General features: G+C 44.3%; 1 protein-coding gene across 2 annotated transcripts in view; it reads right to left on the reverse strand.

Annotated features, from left to right (window-relative positions):
• ZNF407 (zinc finger protein 407) overlaps nt 1–18480 on the reverse strand; it is a 1826025-nt gene that overhangs the window by 230137 nt on the left and 1577408 nt on the right. The window lies entirely within an intron of this gene.

Below are 18480 nucleotides of genomic sequence, written 5' to 3' on the forward strand. Positions count from 1 at the left end.
CAGGTCTGCTACGCACCCGGTTTGCTTTGGGTATATGAGTAGCCTGAGGGTTGTGACCACAGGCAAGGGTTTTAGCGGGCTGTGAGCAGCTACTGTGCTTGTAAGGATGTGATCACATATGTGCCATGTATTTGGGCTATTGATTGAGATTTCCACGTATGCATATGTGGCAACATTGCCTTTATGGTGCTTAGATGTGTATCGTGGGCTAAGTGTTTATGTGCACACTAATATATGGTGACGTGGTGCAAGGTCATTTTTGGGGAATGTTGTCAGTGCCATTGGCAATAAATGTTTTCAAAAGAACATATGAAAAATATGCTGGGAAACTACACTTGCTCTCAAGAGCAGATCTTTAAAAGCAATGTCATTAGCTTGAAAGCCAACGATGCAACAGTAAGGAAAGACACTACAAAATCATTTTTCACATAACTCATGCTAGTGAAGGGCAATATCTCAGCCACAAGTTTCACTTATTTCATATAAAATCTGGAGACACTGGCATTTTTCAACTCTATACACAAAAATGCAATAGCAGTCTAGATGTTGCTGAGCCAATGCAAGCCCACCGTATTCCCCAATGCCCTGGTATACCCTGCCTCACCACCTAACTAACACCTTTAATTTTTAACACTATAATTGCCTCTCTAGATCAAGGGATGGACCCCTGAGGTTAACAAAAAGCATTCAAAGAAAAGGATATTTTAGAGCCCATCAGCTACTAATAAATGTAAAGTCCACATCCAAATGTGGAATAGTGACTAGCGGTCTTTAATGAACCAACTGCATCTCTATTCATATATCTAGTTGAACTATCTGCAGGACCCATTTGTGGGATGTTATGGCCTGATGCCAGCAGAAAAATGAGTGATCCTGTCACCCCCAGGTTGGTCCATGGTGCTAAGGATAAACTGGAAACTGTCTGCCTTATCTCCTCCCTTGAAAAGTCTGGGGTAGCTGTTGTTGGGGTGGTGAACCCTGACACTCTGTGAAGGTGGAGCCCCTAGCGATGCCTCAAAAGAAGCAAAATTGTTGAGGAAACTAACTTGTGGAGGGAAAGAGTTTGAGGGAGCGTGCAGTAGCCTTGCTGTCTTCAAACCGCTTGAGGGTGGAGTCAGTTTTCTCACCATAGAGACTAGACCCATCAAAAGGCATACCCATAAGCGACACCTGAATGTCACCGGAGAAGCCTGTGGGTCTCTCATCCATATGTGGTCCCAGAATATCACGCTAGTGCTGACTGCTTTGCAGAAAAAATGTAACTGGCTTCAGGGTGCTTGGGTGATGCCTATATGCAACTCCAGTTGTCACCTCTAGTGCGGAGTGGAGTAGATGCCAAGCAGCACAGCGCCACCTACTGACATGCAATGGCAAAGCTTGGCTTAGAAGAAAATATTTTAAGATCTAATCTGGCACCTGTTGGCATTCTAAAGTTGGGGAATCCTAAGTATCCATCAGAAGCAACTTTGCAGCATGGAGATGGTGTACCGACAGGTAACCACTGAGAAAAGCAGTGACAAAGCCAATAGGATTCGCCTCTGTGAAATTTATTGGTTTTGTTAATGTTTTTTCGACATGGTACACAGCAGGCCTAGCTGCTATGCAGCATGTTTTGAATAAAAATTTAAAAAAGGACTGTGACGTAGTCAACGCTGACAGTGTCATAGCTCTAAGCCATGTTGTACAGCAGACAACGCCGCTATGCAACACATCTTAAAAAAACAATGACAGAACCTATAGATTTTGCAGAGGCAAACCCTATTGGTTTTGCCAATGCTTGTTACTGAATTCAATCATTGAGATGATGCAGCAAGTTTGGGACCACCTTTTGTTTAAGTATTTATTTACTAAGGAGTTTTCCAAGGCACTCTGTGTGGTCTTGCTAAGTTTGTATCAGAAACCGTACAAAAGATGGGTTAAAAAGTCCAGTTAATTAAGAGGAAGACCCCTTCTGATATTCTTCGTCACAGACCCTCAAACAATAGACTTCAGTTTTAGGGTGAATGAAAAAGGCTGTTTTCAGATTCTACCTGAAGCACAAGAAGTTTGGTTTGCACCCACAGATGGTGTTTTGGGGAGCCTACTTCTGATTTCTGAAAATTAACAGATAGATGGCTGTAAAAATGCGATGCCAGCGGGATTTGAAAAGCCGTCATGGGGTCCTAGTAGAAAATCTTTATGGCCTCTCTGCCTAAGGGATCGAAAGGCGTTAACCCTGAAAATGTCAATAAAAACATGACAGAATTAAAACTTTGTTCCATGGTGCTGCCATTAATGTTAAGTCACTGAAGTCCTACGGATTTTGAAAAATCCAAGTGCCATACAAACACAAGATGGCTGGTGCTGCTTTGGAACACATAATGGGAATGCACTTTAACTGTGTGTTCTAAAGGAGTGCCAGCGATTTTATATGGTGATCTTGAGGGGAGAGGATGTGGCGTAAGGGCAAGAGCGGCCGACCTTAATTATGGGGAACTGGGTTCGAGTCTCAGCGGGAGGCTCAACATTCTGTGATTAAGGGCAAATGACTTAATCTCTTTGTGCCTGTGAATGAGTCCGCCTGTAATGCAACTGCTACTCGTGTAAAAAGCTTCAGCACTTCCAAAAACTTTTAAAAAAATGTTTAAAAAAAGAATGAACAGCAGGAAGGGGTGGTAAACAAACACGAAGGGGTGGTAAACAAACACAAGGGGGTGGAAAACAAACACAAGGGAGTGTGGGAAACAACAGCGGGAGGTGATAGGGAGAACAAACAATGGGCAGTGGAAAGACAGAATGCATGCACTCGTATGAAGTGCATGGATGAAATGAAGAAAAAAATAAGTACTTCTTGAAGCAAACAGCCAGTGGAAGGACACTGGTTGCCAACAGGAAAGGGTACTTGCTCCAAGCTCCAGGGAATAGCTGAAGCCAGGGAAAGAGAGAGGACGTGCAACCTGATGAGGTGAGAAGCTTTTGCTGACCAGTGAGAATAAAGAAAACGAGAGTGACTGGCGAAGCCTACGAATTATAAGTAATAGGCGGGCTGTAAGTCACTTTTAAGACTTTTTATTTGTTTTTTTTTATTATGAAAGATTTCCCAAGCACAGCGCAAGCGCCCTGCAGGCAAAACCTAAAAAAGTTGCAAAAGTGCCAGGTTGGAGTGAAAAAAAATCACAACATTTGGTGTCTGATCGATTTTCAAGGTACACAGCTCTCATTAATGTTCACTTTTGTTCATCTTCATTGGACCAGATTAGAAATTTTTTATCTGAAGCTTCAGGCTTAACAATTTCAAATTGCTGGAGGGTGTGAAAACAAGGTATTGTAATATCCTTTATATCAGGAATACCTTATTAGTTTCCACAGTTTGATATTTTTTGCTTTCTGCTGTAGCTGGGACTGACTCAAAAACCCAGATATTTGAAACCAAAATGAACATAAAGGCGGCAAACCTTTTTAGGAATAAAACATTAACATGTATAATTAGAAAAAATCTTTCGCGACATCTTTAAGGTTTCTTCTTATTTAATCCAGTACAGTAAATTCTGTGGCGTTAAACTAATATGTAGAACAGAACTAGTCAGAGTTATTTCTATTCACAAACATATGTTCTTTGTGAATAGAAATGTACAAAGTGAATTAGTGAAGTGATTTCGTTTTTTCAAAGTTGTAATACAGCAAAACATTTTTCACATAAGTACTAGTATTTAGCTAGGGCTTTCTTAAGGATGTCAACAATAAAAATAATGATTGTCTAATTTGAATGGTGTATTATTACACACTCTGGTCAGCATTTATGAGGCTTGTACGTTCTTAACTTGATAAATATATAGGTAGTCAAGTAACATGGTTTAACCCCTTGCATGCGACCGCGATTCTGCGCCTGTGCGGCAAAATCGCAAGTGGGCGGGTTCATAACGGCCCCCAGCCGTCATCAGCACACGAGCACCGTGCTGCATGACGGACGGGAGCATGCAAGGGGTTAATATCGTCGAGAAAATTGTGACTATGGCAAGTTTATAATTGTAGGTTAACTGCAGTTTTAGGGAAGAGAAAGAATAACAGCCGTGAAATATGCATTCTTACCAGTCCGGATGCGGTTTGTCCTTGAAATGAAAGACGTGATCTGTATTCAGTTTTTAATTTCATCACGGGTTGCAGTATATCTTGTAAAGTTTTCACTGCATTTTTATGCTTACCAATGGGATCATCCATAGCACTTCTTTAATTTCGGGGCCAGATCCAACAAATGGCACATATAGCAATTATTTCAACATAGGTTTGTTCACTTTCACTGTTAGGTAGTGACACATTTTTGATCGTTTTAGTGGACGACAGTTTGCAAGAGTGCTGTGTTCACTTGATGTATAACAGAAAGACAAGTTTCTAGAAGGTGGTTGTTTTTGCTGACAGCCTTGGGAAAGCTCTGGCAAAATATGCAGAAGGGGGAAACATGTGCCGACTGCACTTTGAAAAACAAAATGTGTATGCATAGAAAATATGTTTGTGAACAGAAATTACGATGTTATACTTTTTAGGAGGGGTCTACGAAGTCTCTGTAGTGAGGACTACTTTTGCTCAAGGAAAGTCCTCCAGAGCTAATAGGAAATGTTAACAATGTATAATAGTGACTACACTATGATCACCCTAAGCAGGATTGTCAGTAATGACCACCCATGCATTTCAGGCGTGGTTATCATCAGAAATGCCGGGAAAAAGCTTACCAATATTAAATGCCTCCACCTGAATAAATAAATAGCCCAAGTATCACATGACCCCCCTGGAGCAAGGGACATAATCACAACAATAATTCTCTAACCAGGCTTGAGTTATCGTTTATCTTCATCAGCACATCAGTTTCTAAAAGTACACATTTTTCTGTCAAATACCACTTTCCATTTTGGGCAAACAAACTAAATTTTCCAGATGCAAAATGTTCACACATGCACATAAGGCTTTTAACTGCCTCAGTTCTGGATCTATACATGCTCTCCTCAGTACTTACGGTAATGATTTTTCACATCTATCACTCTAGCTTATGCAGTTCCACACTTCAATCGTAAGCCCTTGTTACTGCGCAGGCTACTGCTGGCCCTCTTTGTTCGAAACTCATTGTGTGTACGTACGTTTTTTTTCTCTCTCATAAAACAGGGCCTACAGCATGGCCAGTCTCCTTGTGACTTAGCCATATTGAAAGTGGATGGCCATGTGACAGAGCACACAGGCATGCAGAGCGTGAGTGTTATCATGAGGCGCTGCCATTGGTTTGGTTGGCTGCCACTCACCAAGGTTCTTCAGAGGAGTAGTACTGCCTTCTTTAATAAGCACAGGTCCTCTGAATGAGGTACAAGACTTAGCTTCCCCTCTGGAAACTACTTTGAGGGGGCTGGTGAGCTACCAATAGCTCCTGGGTTAAGCAATTGAGACACCTGCACTATATGTATATCTATTTATATATATCAAAGGAAAGGGAGAAAGTTTCCTTGGACCACTTCCACTCTCATCCAGCTGTAATGAGCGACGGCTAATGGATTTGGCAGGGACCTGACAGAGGGGAAACCTTAGCCTACGTCCCACTGTTTAGCACAATATTTCCCCAAGTGTGAAATTCGATACTTCACCCTTGCAACTCACTGTCATTTTCAACAGTGTGTACTCCATAAATATAGGGATTTCCAGTAATTATCCAGTTCAAAGTTCTTCTAAGCAATAATACTGTGTATTAATCTTACACATACAAATTTGAATCTTTATTGGTGGAATGTAAACTTGACCAGTTATCTAAATTTGCATTCTTATATATTTCGGCACATTTTTCAACAACTGGCATATCAATAACTACCTTCAAACAATTCATTATTGAAGAGGATATGTTGTCTGGCTTTTCTACTGTCCCAGAAGAACAAGTAACTTATGCATTATCTTAGAACATTCCCTAGTTGTCAGACTGAATCCCAAAATTCTTTAGCACTACCCCCTGCATGCTTGTAGTTGCTTCAAAATGGCTGCGTGTTGACATCGTAGCCATCATCCGTGGCACATGTGGCATACGTGGTACCTATAAAGGCACCAACCCAGCACGTTGACATCAGTTTTTTTATTTGACTATTTCCTCATCAGAAGCACTGAGCCACATCAGAAGGCTTATCGACCAGTGTGCACATTGTAAGGTTCTAAAAGGACCTTGTTAGGAGGAAAAATCCAGTTTGTGGAACGGGCAGGATGGGAGGGTCAGTACGAAATCTGTAACTGAATTAACTCTCTACCAGATAAGGCGTTACTGAAGGTAAGTAACTTGTTCATTTGGTAGAGACTTCTAGCCGCGGATTTCTTACCTGAGAATAGACACCAAAACAATACCTCAGCAGAGGTGGGCTCGTGAACTGGCTTAGACCAAAGTCCTGTAGGAACAAACAGGCAAAGTGCTCATCAGGACTGACCTGCCTGTCAAGGCAGTAGTGTTTGGTAAACGTGTGCAAGGATGCCTACATAGCAGCCTGACAGATGTCCAGGACATAAACTCAATAATCTAATGTAGTAGAGACTTGGCTCTAGTGGAATGAGCCAGCAAGCCCTCAGGTGGTTGCTTCTTGGCTAATGTGTAGCACATCTTTATGTAGAGTACAATCCACCTATAGATGGTCCATTTCTGCACTGCTTTCCCCTTCTTTGCTCCAGTGAAATGATTGATATAAAAGGACAATGCCCTCTTAGGGTCTAGCTGGTGGAGTCTTTTTTCTTCTTTGGAGGGGTGACGTGGAGCAAAGAAAGTAGGCAGTGAGATGCATTGCCCTGAGAAATAAAGTATATGAGCTTTTGGAAAAAGCTAAAGAAAATTATTCGATTTGCGAGGATAAATTTAGATTTTTAAGGAACAATCCCATAACTCCAGCTATCTATGGATTACCAAAGATCCATAAGGATGAGACAAATCTCCCTTTGAGACCCATTGTGAGTATCTTGGGCTCCCTTATGGAGTCCCTAAGTAAAGATGTAGATCGTTTCTTAAAACCCTTGGTATCCAAAGAAAAGTCCTACATTAGAGACTAAGCGCACATTATATTTATTCTTGAAGGGAAAAGCTTCAACAAGGGTACTCAACTGTTTGTGACCCTCAATACTGACGCTTTATACACAAACATATCTCAAGACGACAAAATAACAGAAGTTAAAATATTTTTAGAAGAGGAAGAGATACAAGGGATTAACAAGGAGTTTACTGCACAGTGTGTAGCCATAATTTTAAAGAATAACATTTTTCTTTTCAAGGATGAATTATTCCAACAATGCAAAGGGACCAGCATGGGTGCCATATGTGCCCCAAGTCTGGTTTGTCTGTATTTTTAGGAATTTGAAGCTAAACACATTTTTAATGAGCTGGCCCCGTTTTCAGACAATGTAATCAACTGATAACGTTTTATAGATGACATAATGTTCCTATGAGAGGGAGCCAGTGAAGAACTGGGAGAATTTTTGTAATGGTTAAACTCAGGTGATCCAAACTTTAAATGTACTGCCCCGTGGAGTAATATCATGGTAAATGTCTTAGATATTTCCATTAAAATGTGAGTGGACAGCAAGAGGTGGAACTTAACAAGAAGCCCACCGATAAAAACACTCACTTACATTACTCAACTTACAATCCTAGAGCCCAATGGGACAACATCCCGCTTTGACAATTTCTTCGTCTATGAAGGAACTGCTCTTCACTAGAAGATTTGTATAAACATTCAGATACTTTAAAGAAGAAATGAATGGACGGGGTTACCCAAAAAGACTTATAAACCATTCTTTCAAAAGAGCCTGGTTTTACAACCAGGAAAGTATGTTCAACAAATCAGATTAGAAACGACAAAACAACAAGATAGTTTTGTTAAGTCAGTTCTCACAAGTGAGTAATCAAATCTAAAACATTGTCAATAGAAATAGGACTATTTTCAATGAGGGCGAAGAGACACAATAAAAAAAAACGCTTTTTGTCCTTAGTCGAAATAAAAATGTATGGAATGCCCTAATGCACACATATAGAGAACCAAAGATTTGAGCAAAAGACTACTCTACAAATGGGCAAAGCCACAGGTAACCATATGTGTGGGAACTGCGCCATATGTGATCACTGCATAGTGAGTAAGACAATTGAACACAATGGCGTCAGAATAGCATCTAAAAGTTTAAACAACTGTCGGAGCAGTAAAATTGTGTATTTTCTACAATGTCCTTGTGGACTTGGCTATGTGGTGGAAACTGGCTGGGAATTGAGATAACGCCTGCTGGAACATAAATGGCTTAGACACGATTCAGAATTGAAGATAGAGGCAATATAAATTGACCTGTGGTGGGAGTTTATGATGGCGGGCCCCTGGGTAGGGGATGGGGGTTAAAATCACTTTTGACAACTTCACGCTTGACTATGTGAGAGAGAGAGAGAGGGTAAACCCGTATTGGGATCTGTCTCCCCATCTGGATGTTAACCAGAATAATGATATATGCAATATCTACTTATAGGTAAAGACCCGACAAGATAACAAGTGACTCCACCTCTGTGTTAAGATTACCCAAGACTCAGGAAAGCTGAATCACTTTTATGAACTCCCTGTAAATTGATGAGAAAGAGAGATTCTGCTTCAAATCAAGATAGAACTACAAGCTACCCGAAGGAGAATTGATTAATATAATGATTACGGGGGTTTGCACAACAATAAGTGATGTGGATAACCTATATATTTATATTTCCCTCAGAGACTGAACCAGAGGAAGGGGAGAAGTTACAGTATTTGTTCCGGATTGTCTTACTATATGGTAGAGATACACACTAATATCCATAAAAGGAACAAAGAAAAAAATATATATATAACTAGGACCAATTAGGGGGCCTGTTTGGGGAGTCTAATTAATCAAACTAGCATTTTTCTATATAACATGTAAGGGCACAATTAGGCAAGCCAAATAGGTGAAAACAAGGCAAGTTAAATTTACAACGCTGTAGGAATAAGGGGTGATTCATTTTCACGGAGTGAACAGGCTGAGTAACAGATATGCGCAGTATGTATGGGTAGCATATTGAATTATAATCTAAATATTTGCAAGTCAGATGAGGAAGGATGGTTACAAACAAACATGGTTGACCCCAAAATGGGAGGTTTTTTAGAGCCACTTGGAGATTGTTCGTTTTTTAATATAGATGTAACAATGATGAATATATGGTAATATGTATATGTGTAGGCAATACATTCTGAAGTACATTTTATAACAGTAGTATCTACATGTTTATACACAGGTGTTAATGATGAGAATTGTTAGCAAAAGAGATAATTGTGTTGTCCTCAAGAAAGTGGTTTTAATTGACTAGATACCACCGAAACGCGTTGACGCATATAGGTGAAGGATTAGATCATATTGTATATAAACTGATTTTTGTAAGAATATGTTATATTAAATAATTGATACAGACAGCTACCTCTGGCACTCTATTTCGCTCTTGGGGTTGTATGTGGGATTTGAATGATGAGTCTGCAAGTGAACGGTATTTAAAAAGAAAATCCTATTAATTAATATTGTGTGGTGATGTTAGATTCCAGGAGGAATTTTTTTAAATATATTTTTTACTCTATTGCCAGACTGAAAACAAAACAAACAAAAGCACTTCAGACAAGGTTGCAGGAAATGGGTCGCATGTTTCTCAGCCCACCAAGCCACAAACTTGTGCCAATGGCAGGCGTGCACAGTTTTTGTTGATGGACGCCTGGCTCCCAGGATGACCTCACAGACTTTCGTATGGAGATCAAAGACCCTCATGTGTTGCAGCTCAATCTAGAAGCAATAAAGTGGAGAGTGAGCAGCTTTGGGTGTAGAACGCTCCCCTGTAGTTGCAGCAGGAGATCTTCCCGCAGGGGCAGCCTGATCAGGGAACAGATGCACATGCTCAAAAGTTCTGGATACCATACTCTCCTCGCCCAATACGGAGCCACTAAGATGACTTGGGCCCGGTCAGTTCTGATCTTTTTCAGAACTCAGGGGAGGAGAGGTATGCAAGGAAAGGAGTCTCATATTCCAGTCTAGTCTGAATGGGTCGCTGAGTGAGAGCCGCTATGGAAACTCCATCACACAGAAATGCTGATATTGAACTTTATCTGCAGTGGCGAAAAGATCTACCCACTGTTCTCTCCAGTCCTGAAAGAGACATTGACCCACTTCAGCGTGGAGACGCCATTCGTGGTCTGCAAAACATCGACAGTTTAGTTTGTCTACCCTGTCATTCCTAGACCCCGTCAGGTACTGCAAGACCAGGAAAACATCCTGGCAATTCAGCCTTGTCCTGAGGGGCAGAGCCTCTTGGCACAGGGTCCACAATGCCACCCACCATGCTTGTTGCAGTAACACGTGGTGGTGTTGTCTGTGAACACCTGAACCAACCTTATGTTGATGGATGGGAGGAAGGCCTTCAATGCCAAGCAAATCGCCCTCAGCTCCAGAACGTTGACATGGAGCGGAGTTGCCGCCTGAGATCAGAGGCCTCTGATCTCCACCTGTCCCAGATGGATTCCCCCACCCAAAAGGAATGCATCCGTCACCACTGTAATCTATAAGTGGGGAAAGACAAGGGGTCTTTCGCTGATCCAATAGCGGTCCGTTAGCCACCAGTGTACATTTTTTGTGGTCCCTCTTCAAAATCTGGACCAGGTCGAAGAGATTCTGCTGGTGCTACGCCCACTGGGATTTCAGATTCCACTGCAGAGCTGACATATACCATTGAGTTTACTTCACCAGCAGGATGCAGAGGGCCATCAGACCCAGCTGTCTCAGAGTCAGTCTCACTGAATTTCAGGACTGCTTTTGAAGCATCAGGATCATAGCCGGAATGTCCAGGACTCACCGCTCAGGCGGGTAAATGCAGAATTGCACCTTGTCCAGAATGGCTCAGATGAAAGGGCGCATCTGAGAAGGAATCGGGTGTGACTTCGGCACAGAGGATAGTGAACCCCCAGCGAATGCAAGAGGTCTGCCATAGTCTGGAGGTGGGTAACGACTACCTGTGGTGAGCCCATGTTCAACAGTCAGTCGTCGAGGAAGAGAAAGGCTAGTACCCCCAACCTCCGCAGATGAGCTGTAACCGCCTCCATCACCTTTGTGAACATCCGAGGGGCACTGGAAAGGCCAAAAGGGAGCACAGGAACCTGGAAATGCTTCTGACCTACCACGGACCACAGGTAATGCTGACGAGCCTGTAGAATGGGAATATGAAAATAAGTGTCTCACAGGTCCAGTGCCTCCATGCAGTCTCCAAGGTCCAGCATAGACGAGACCTGAGCAAGTGCTAGCATTTTGAATTTCTCCTTCCTCAAGAAGGGATTGACAGGGCACAGATCTAGAATAGGGCAGAATTATCTGTCTTTCATGGGCACTAGAAAGTAGTAGGAATATTAACCACAACCTACTCCTGATGCTGGGACCACCTCTACTGCTACTTTGGTTATTAGAGCCTGCAGCTCCTGGTGAAAAAAGGAGAGGTGGTCCTCCGTCAGCCGATTTGAGGAAGGTGGCAGGGGAAGCAAGGTTTCCAAGAATGAGAGAGTGTAACTCCATCGGACAGTTTGGGACACACACTTGTCTGAAGTTATGGCTTGCCAGAGCAGCAAGTGGTGCTTACCTCTGCCTCAAACAACATGCATTGATACTGCGACGGAATACTTAAAGGGTTTGTAGACTGTAGGTGCCAGGGGTGGTGGTGGCAGATCTCTGGCCTTGGGTCCCACAAGACTTGAGCAAGCTGGTTTTAGGGTCATGATGGCCCAGTTGGAAAAGACGTGGTTGGCATCCCCTACCATAGTCATGGAAGGAGCAAAAAGAAGAGTGAGGCTGGAGTAGGACCATGGTATGCCCCAATGAATGTGCAGTGACTTTAAGCTCCTTGAAGTGCTCAAGCGCTGAATCAGCTTTGTTGCAAAATAGGAGAATGCCACTGAAGGGCATGTCCATAAGGGGTGCCTGGACATTCCCTGAAAAGCCTGATTACCTCAACCATGTAAGGCGGCAGATTACCACTGATAAAGCAATGGCCCTGCCCAGTGAGTCTGTTGTGCCCAGTCCACATCTGATGGCGAACGTAACTGCGACCATGTCAGTGGCGATAGCTTGGTTCAGGATGGCTCAGGTCTGCTGTGACCATAGGCAGGACTTGTGCAACCAAATCCCACCCAGTGTAGCTATGATGGCCCAAGAGCCACGCAATTTTCACTGACTGTAGTGTAAGTCTGGTGGAAGACAAGATCCTCTTCCGAAAGCATACAGTCGCTTGGATTCCTGGAGGAGTGCTAGGGAACGCACTGGAATTTACTCTGGATGTTGGGGCCTGCACCACCAGGCTCTCAGGGGTATGGTGCTAGGTGAGGAAAGTTACGTTCCCAGGAGTTAGCAGTGGCGTTGTGCAATTGTCCTGTGCACAGGACTGCCAGTATAGGACTGGGCCCAGGCATCAAGCAGGACATTAGAGAGGGCTTCACTGAAGGCCAGAAGGGGTGCTGTACGAGATACTGCATGCTGAAGCACTTCTATCAAGACATTGGTCTTGACTTCTGTGAGCCTTCGAGTGGGAAATCGGACAGACTCACGGACAACAGTGTTTTGGGTAAAGCTGGTTTTATTATTTTGTACAACCGCCTCTTCTGGACCGGCACTCGTTAGTAGGGGAGGGGGTTTTCTGTGTCCTCCGTCAGGTGTTTTGCCGCTCCAAGCCGCCGGGGTTCCATATGTCTTCTGGGAGTTGTAGGCCGTTCTTCCGTCGTTTTCGAATGTGGTCCGGATTACAGCAGCAGGAAAGAAAGAAACCAGTGTTAGCCTAGTGCTTTGCAGGCGTTAGGGGAAGGGAGTGAGGATACACACGTGCAGTTTTTCTACCCCGGGACAAGTGCCGATGTAGTGAGGGGGGGGGGGAGTGCACGGTATGCCGAGTGCTTCTTTAGGGTGGTTTGACCCACCTACGTCCCGCCCAACCCCTAAAGCATGACCGTACCTGCTCTAGCCACACTTCCCGGGAAGTGTGGCTGGGCGATGCTCCTTCCCGTTGGCCTCCTGGCTTGTCGCTGCAGTCTCGGACCCTCCTCCGTTCTCCTTCGATGTTCTGGGCTCCTCGGTCTTCACCTTGTGCCTCCTCCGACCTCCGCTCTTCCTCTCTTGCCTCCTCCGTCCTCCGCTCTTCCTCTCTCGCCTCCACCGTCCTCCGCTCTTCCTCTCTCTTCCCTCCGCCCTCTGCTCTTCCTCTCTCGAACTCCGCTCTGCTCCTTCCTCTCGTCGCCACTCTCCTTCTCTACCTCCGGGTGAATAACACACCTGTGGGATATCTGGGCTGGGTTTTACCAGTGGTAGGTGGGCGGGTTCAGGGTCCAGCTCCGCCCAGTTAAAGAAACACTGGTCCTCGGTATTCAGCACGGGGTTGTACACCATGTCCGTCATCTTCCAGGAGTTGGTGTGCTGTTCAGAAGGAAGGGACATAGGAACAGGTAAGCCTGGAGGGCCCGAGTCCGGGTCCCCCTCGTTACAACTTCCATGGAGGGCAGCTACAGGTCAAGGACCTCAGCTGCCCTCCTCACAGTCAAAGCAAAGGAAGCCCCTTCCTTCATAGCCATACTAGACGAATAGACCAGGCCAGTGTCCAGTGAGGTGTCAATCCCAAAGGCATCCGTCACTTCCTCATACTAGTTGTCATCATCCAACTGGGACTAAGAATCTTCATGGAGGGGGAGTTGGAGTAGCCGCAGGGATCATCAGATTCACCCACGCCTAATGCCCAAGGGACCTACCAAATAAAGAAGGAACTGTCTCCAACCCAGCAGCCGTTCAGACCTGATAGACGGCAACATGGCTTCATGTAGGAGTTACGCAGGACTATGGGCTCAGTGCTACTGAAAGGCGTGGGCAGCAACGGGAACAGTACCATGGGATGAACCACCGGCAAAGGTTGTCGATTCGTGAACGGCATCTACCTGGATCTGGATCTGGATCCAAAGGGCCCAACAGGAGCTTAGGGTGAACCCGCCGGCAGGAGTTGTGGCATCTCCAAGATCTGTGGGGCCAGAAGGCGCTCCATAGGTGCTCAAACCGCCAAAAAATGAGGCGCATTGCCTCACAAAACACTGAGTTAGGTTTGGGTCACTCCGGCTCCAGGAAATTTAGAGAGGCATGGAGCAGACCCAGGCTCAGGCTCCGCTGATGGAGTGTTGGAGCAGGGTCTCGACTTGTACAGGTCCCAGGAAGTTTAAAAGAGCTTTATCTTCTTGTGGTTGTGAGATTTACCTGATGACAACTTCGACCAGAACGACAACCAACAGAATTGACTCCAAGAGCGATCCTGGGACCTTTCACGCAACCGGGACCTACAGTAGAGATGAATCTTCCGATTTCGGGCCGCCAGGAGCTTTGTTTACCACTCCTGATTTGCCTTCGGATTCTTGATACAGCAGTCAGGACAATTCCTGGAGTTGTGGTCTGGCTCGAGGCACCACCGACAAACCAGATGGGGATCCGTCACATACATTTGCCTGTGATGGGCCCCGCAGGGTTTAAAACCTACTGTTTTTTAAGGGATATCCCTAGCACACAGGGAGCAGAATTTGCTCAAAAAGGTGTAAAAAATTGTTAAAATGGTGGTCAAAAAATGACGTGGGTAGCCGTTCCCGATCCATGCTGCTGGCACTGAAAGAAAAGAACTGATGTCAGCAAACTGGGGGCCTTTATAGATACTGTAACTGCTCATCTGGTGCGGATGATGCCTAAGACGCTACGCAGCGCGGTTCAACGCCACCTACAGGCACACAGGGGTACGACTCAAGATTTTTCTCATCCAGTCTGTACCTGCAAAATATGCTAAGGTAAGAAATCTGCAGTTAGAAGTCTCTATCAGACATCATTTACAAGTGACCCCAATAAATAAAAAATTCACCTGAAATGATATGTCTTCAAAAATAAAATAAAGGTGGTAAATACTGTGAAATGGTGTGAAACGGGGAACTTTATGCTTCTTTTTGTTTTGTTTTGGTATAGTAAAACAATTATTGCAAATTTCGTTATATCACAGGCAGGTGATAGCCCTTTTTTAGGGCTCGGGCCTAGCGTACACTGCGAGGCAGTGTCGCGCAGCCCAGAGTCCTTTTCTCGGCGTTTTGAAAATGGACCTAGGAATTCCACGCAGTTTGTGCGTGTTATTTCCTAGGTCCATTTTCATTGGCCTTAGCGTGACTGTGTTTTTAAAACAGAACACGCAATAGGCCATGGGCGGTCGCGTAGCTCCGCCCATGGCCTAATGGTGTCTGTTACGCGCACCAGAGGCCATATATCTTCAATTATCTCGGCCGTCACGGCCGAGATAATTGAAGACATATGTTGGCAGTGGCGCACGCGGGCACCACTTGCCGTTTTTTTTTTTTACAAAAGCTTTCGTGATCGTTTTCAGTGCTGCATGTTGTGTGTAGCCAGCAAGTCACAGATTCAAAATCCAGGAAGGCACCTCAGAGGGATAATGTGCCTGTCAGCAGTGCTCACTTTAATACGCTTTTCTCACCAGCTTATCTCCAAAGCCTGCGGCCGGTGCTATCAAAGATTGGGGTGCAGTATAACAAGGCTTGCCTCACGCTTCTACCCCAACACATTCCATGCCTCTTTATTTCACTCGCGCAGGTTCTTTTTCGTTAATGCTTTCTCCCCTCGACATTGATTTAATGTTTCTCTTCGCCCTCCTTTCCTCCATTTGCACGGGCTCCAATACAGATCTGTTGTATCTGGTAGCTCTCAGAGAGGCCCACTAGAATTATCCGATTTTGTGGCTGCCACGTTTTTCGCTTGGTTATAAATTTTCTCCATAATCCATCACGTGCTGCATAACCTGCATTTATTTAACCTTCCAAAAACGTTTTTGGTTCAAAAAATGTGTAAAAACACAGCAACGTATCTTTCTGCACTTAGCAAAAGTTGACAGTTCCCCTGTTGCTTATTGTGCATGTGGGTGTTAAACTGGTACTAAAGACGTGAAACATGTTTCCAGACAGTGTTAACCTGAGACAAAATGAAAAATAGGGTTAGTTTATACTATTACAAAATGTGCAGCAATGCACCGCATAATTTGCATTTTCTTGCCGCATAATTTAGTTAACCATGCCGCATAATTTGTCCCTTCCATGCCACATAGCTCCAGTGGCCCTTGTCTCAGGCTTCACTTCTAGATACTAGGCAGCTTAGTAGTAGAGAGTAGGCTGAAAACCACAGCTGCAGATCTCATTAACATATCTTAGTGGGTTCATGCTCATGCCACAGAATCTCCAAGCAACCCGCAAGCTACAAGTTTGAATCTAAAGTTGAAGTTTCAAGTAATGTGTTGGCTGCTGAGCCATGTGTGATCTGCAGCTGTTTAATGGTAATCCTTTAAAAAAATGTTATTTTTGATATGTTGTAGAGGAGAGAGTGTGACCTTCAAGACACTGTGCACCCGAGTAAGAAATATCAATGAGTTAATGCAGCTATTGCGGCGATTGTGTGCAAACTGCGAGCACGTGGTAAATCTTAGTAAGGTAGCTCAGCGGACTAAAACCCGTGCGGCTGAGATCTGCCTTGAAAAGCAGGTGACAGAGCTTTGAATCCTGGTAGAGCCTTTTAGCCTTTCATCCCGACAAAGTCCACTAAAAAGCGCACTGAGGTATGCTAATAACACACGTTATTTACAACGGTCCAAATAATTGAATTACATCTTTAAAAAGAGGCGGTACCTAAAGAGCGGAGGAAAGAAAACTGACAGGGTGAGAGCCGGGGTGTCACCAGGCCAGGCGTGTTCTCCAAGATGAAATGAGAAATATTGTTGAATAAAGAATGAAAATGCGTGTGTGCAAAGCCGGGCGAAACCTTCTAACCAGTACGGCAAAGTTGGGAACTGAATCACCCCCTGCCACCGCCCCCAGACAGAAGCAGAAACAGAACATCTGTACCGCGCTGTGCACCGCAGCTTATTGGCATGACGAGCCAGGCAAACATTGCCAAGGATGCATGTAATACATCCACAAAATATACATCACTTTTTATTGAATAGACTGACATGCCACATTCCAGGTTGTTTCCTGGCCTGTGTACTGGTAAAAGGGGTCGTGAAAGGCAGCCACGCCTCTAAAGGGGTACTTGCCTCAGGGGGTGAGGCTGGCAGCAGGGGTGCCATGAAGGGAGAGTGCTCGGGAGGGGGCAAGGGAGTAACATTAGAGCCCCCTCCATTCACAGGATGGTGAATACAGGGTAAACATATTCATCTAAAGCGCAGCATGCCACCATGTTACAATTCCAATCTAACCCACAGAATTCCCCTACACACCACATGCATACACTCCATAACACATGGCTAAAAGACATTGCCATTTACAATGCCATTAGCTCTAACTCAAATAAATCCGAGACCTATTGCATTTCCAATGCTTGTTTGTACCCTGAAGCCGTACATAGTATGCAGGAACTGATATTGCACGGCAGTCCCATTTTTTATACTTGCAAATTCTAGGCTCTCGCTGTTCAGTGGTACTCGTGTCACATTTACAGTAGGTAGTTAATACGGTTACACCTATTGAAGCTAAAGAGCCAGGCCAAAGGATATTGCTGCGGCAACTAGAAACGCCTAATTACTTTAAAGAAGGCATTGATACCAACCAATGGGTGCTCGAGGAGAGCAGTGCGTAATTTGAAGGGGCTCGCGGCGGCGTCAGAGCATCCCCGCCTCTGTAAAACACAGAAAAGAATAATCTCTCATCTTTCCTGGGGCAAACTGTATGCAAGTAAGCCGCTCTCATGCCACGGGTACAGAATGAAACGTGTCACTCTAGGCGTTGGGTCATCTGCATAATAAGTAAACTTAAACCGGCCGCCTAATTAATCTTCGTCTTCCCCTCCCCGACACCACACAATTTCCCATCAAAGCAACAGATGAATTGCATCTGTCAGCAGCATGATATTTCGTCTTTTCAAAAAGGTTGTGCAGATTTTCAGTTTTTTCAAGAGGAGCTCTAAACGCAAACCTTCCCTGACGTGACTGGCAAAAATATTTCTGACAGGGCTGAAAAGGACAGAAAAAAAAAAGTTATACCCTGGAAACATGATGTCAAGTCGTGTACAGCTTTAACGTTGGCTGCTCTTTTCATAGATGCTAGATTTCACACAGCACTTGCTCGGCACTCGGGCAAACATTTTCTTTTCTCCTTTCGGTCTGCCAAACAAAGTTACTTTGTTAGCAAGCCCGTCAAACAGCAAAATGGCCGGCGCGGTCCAGAAAAAACACATGGCCTCTCTAATTGTTACATTCCAGCGTGTCCTGAACCTGATCGTTCACCAAAGAGAGGTGCAGATGAGATTCCTGTAGCTGGTTATAAATTGATAATCTAAATTAATTCATTCAAGCAGAAATCGATTCTGTAACTCCTTCAGAGCTTGTAATAATGCTTACCTCCTACGGCTAGGCAGCATTCTACCTTTCATAAAGCG

Source organism: Lissotriton helveticus, chromosome 4_1 (assembly GCF_964261635.1).
Source record: "Lissotriton helveticus chromosome 4_1, aLisHel1.1, whole genome shotgun sequence".
NCBI classification, from domain to species: Eukaryota; Metazoa; Chordata; class Amphibia; order Caudata; family Salamandridae; genus Lissotriton; species Lissotriton helveticus.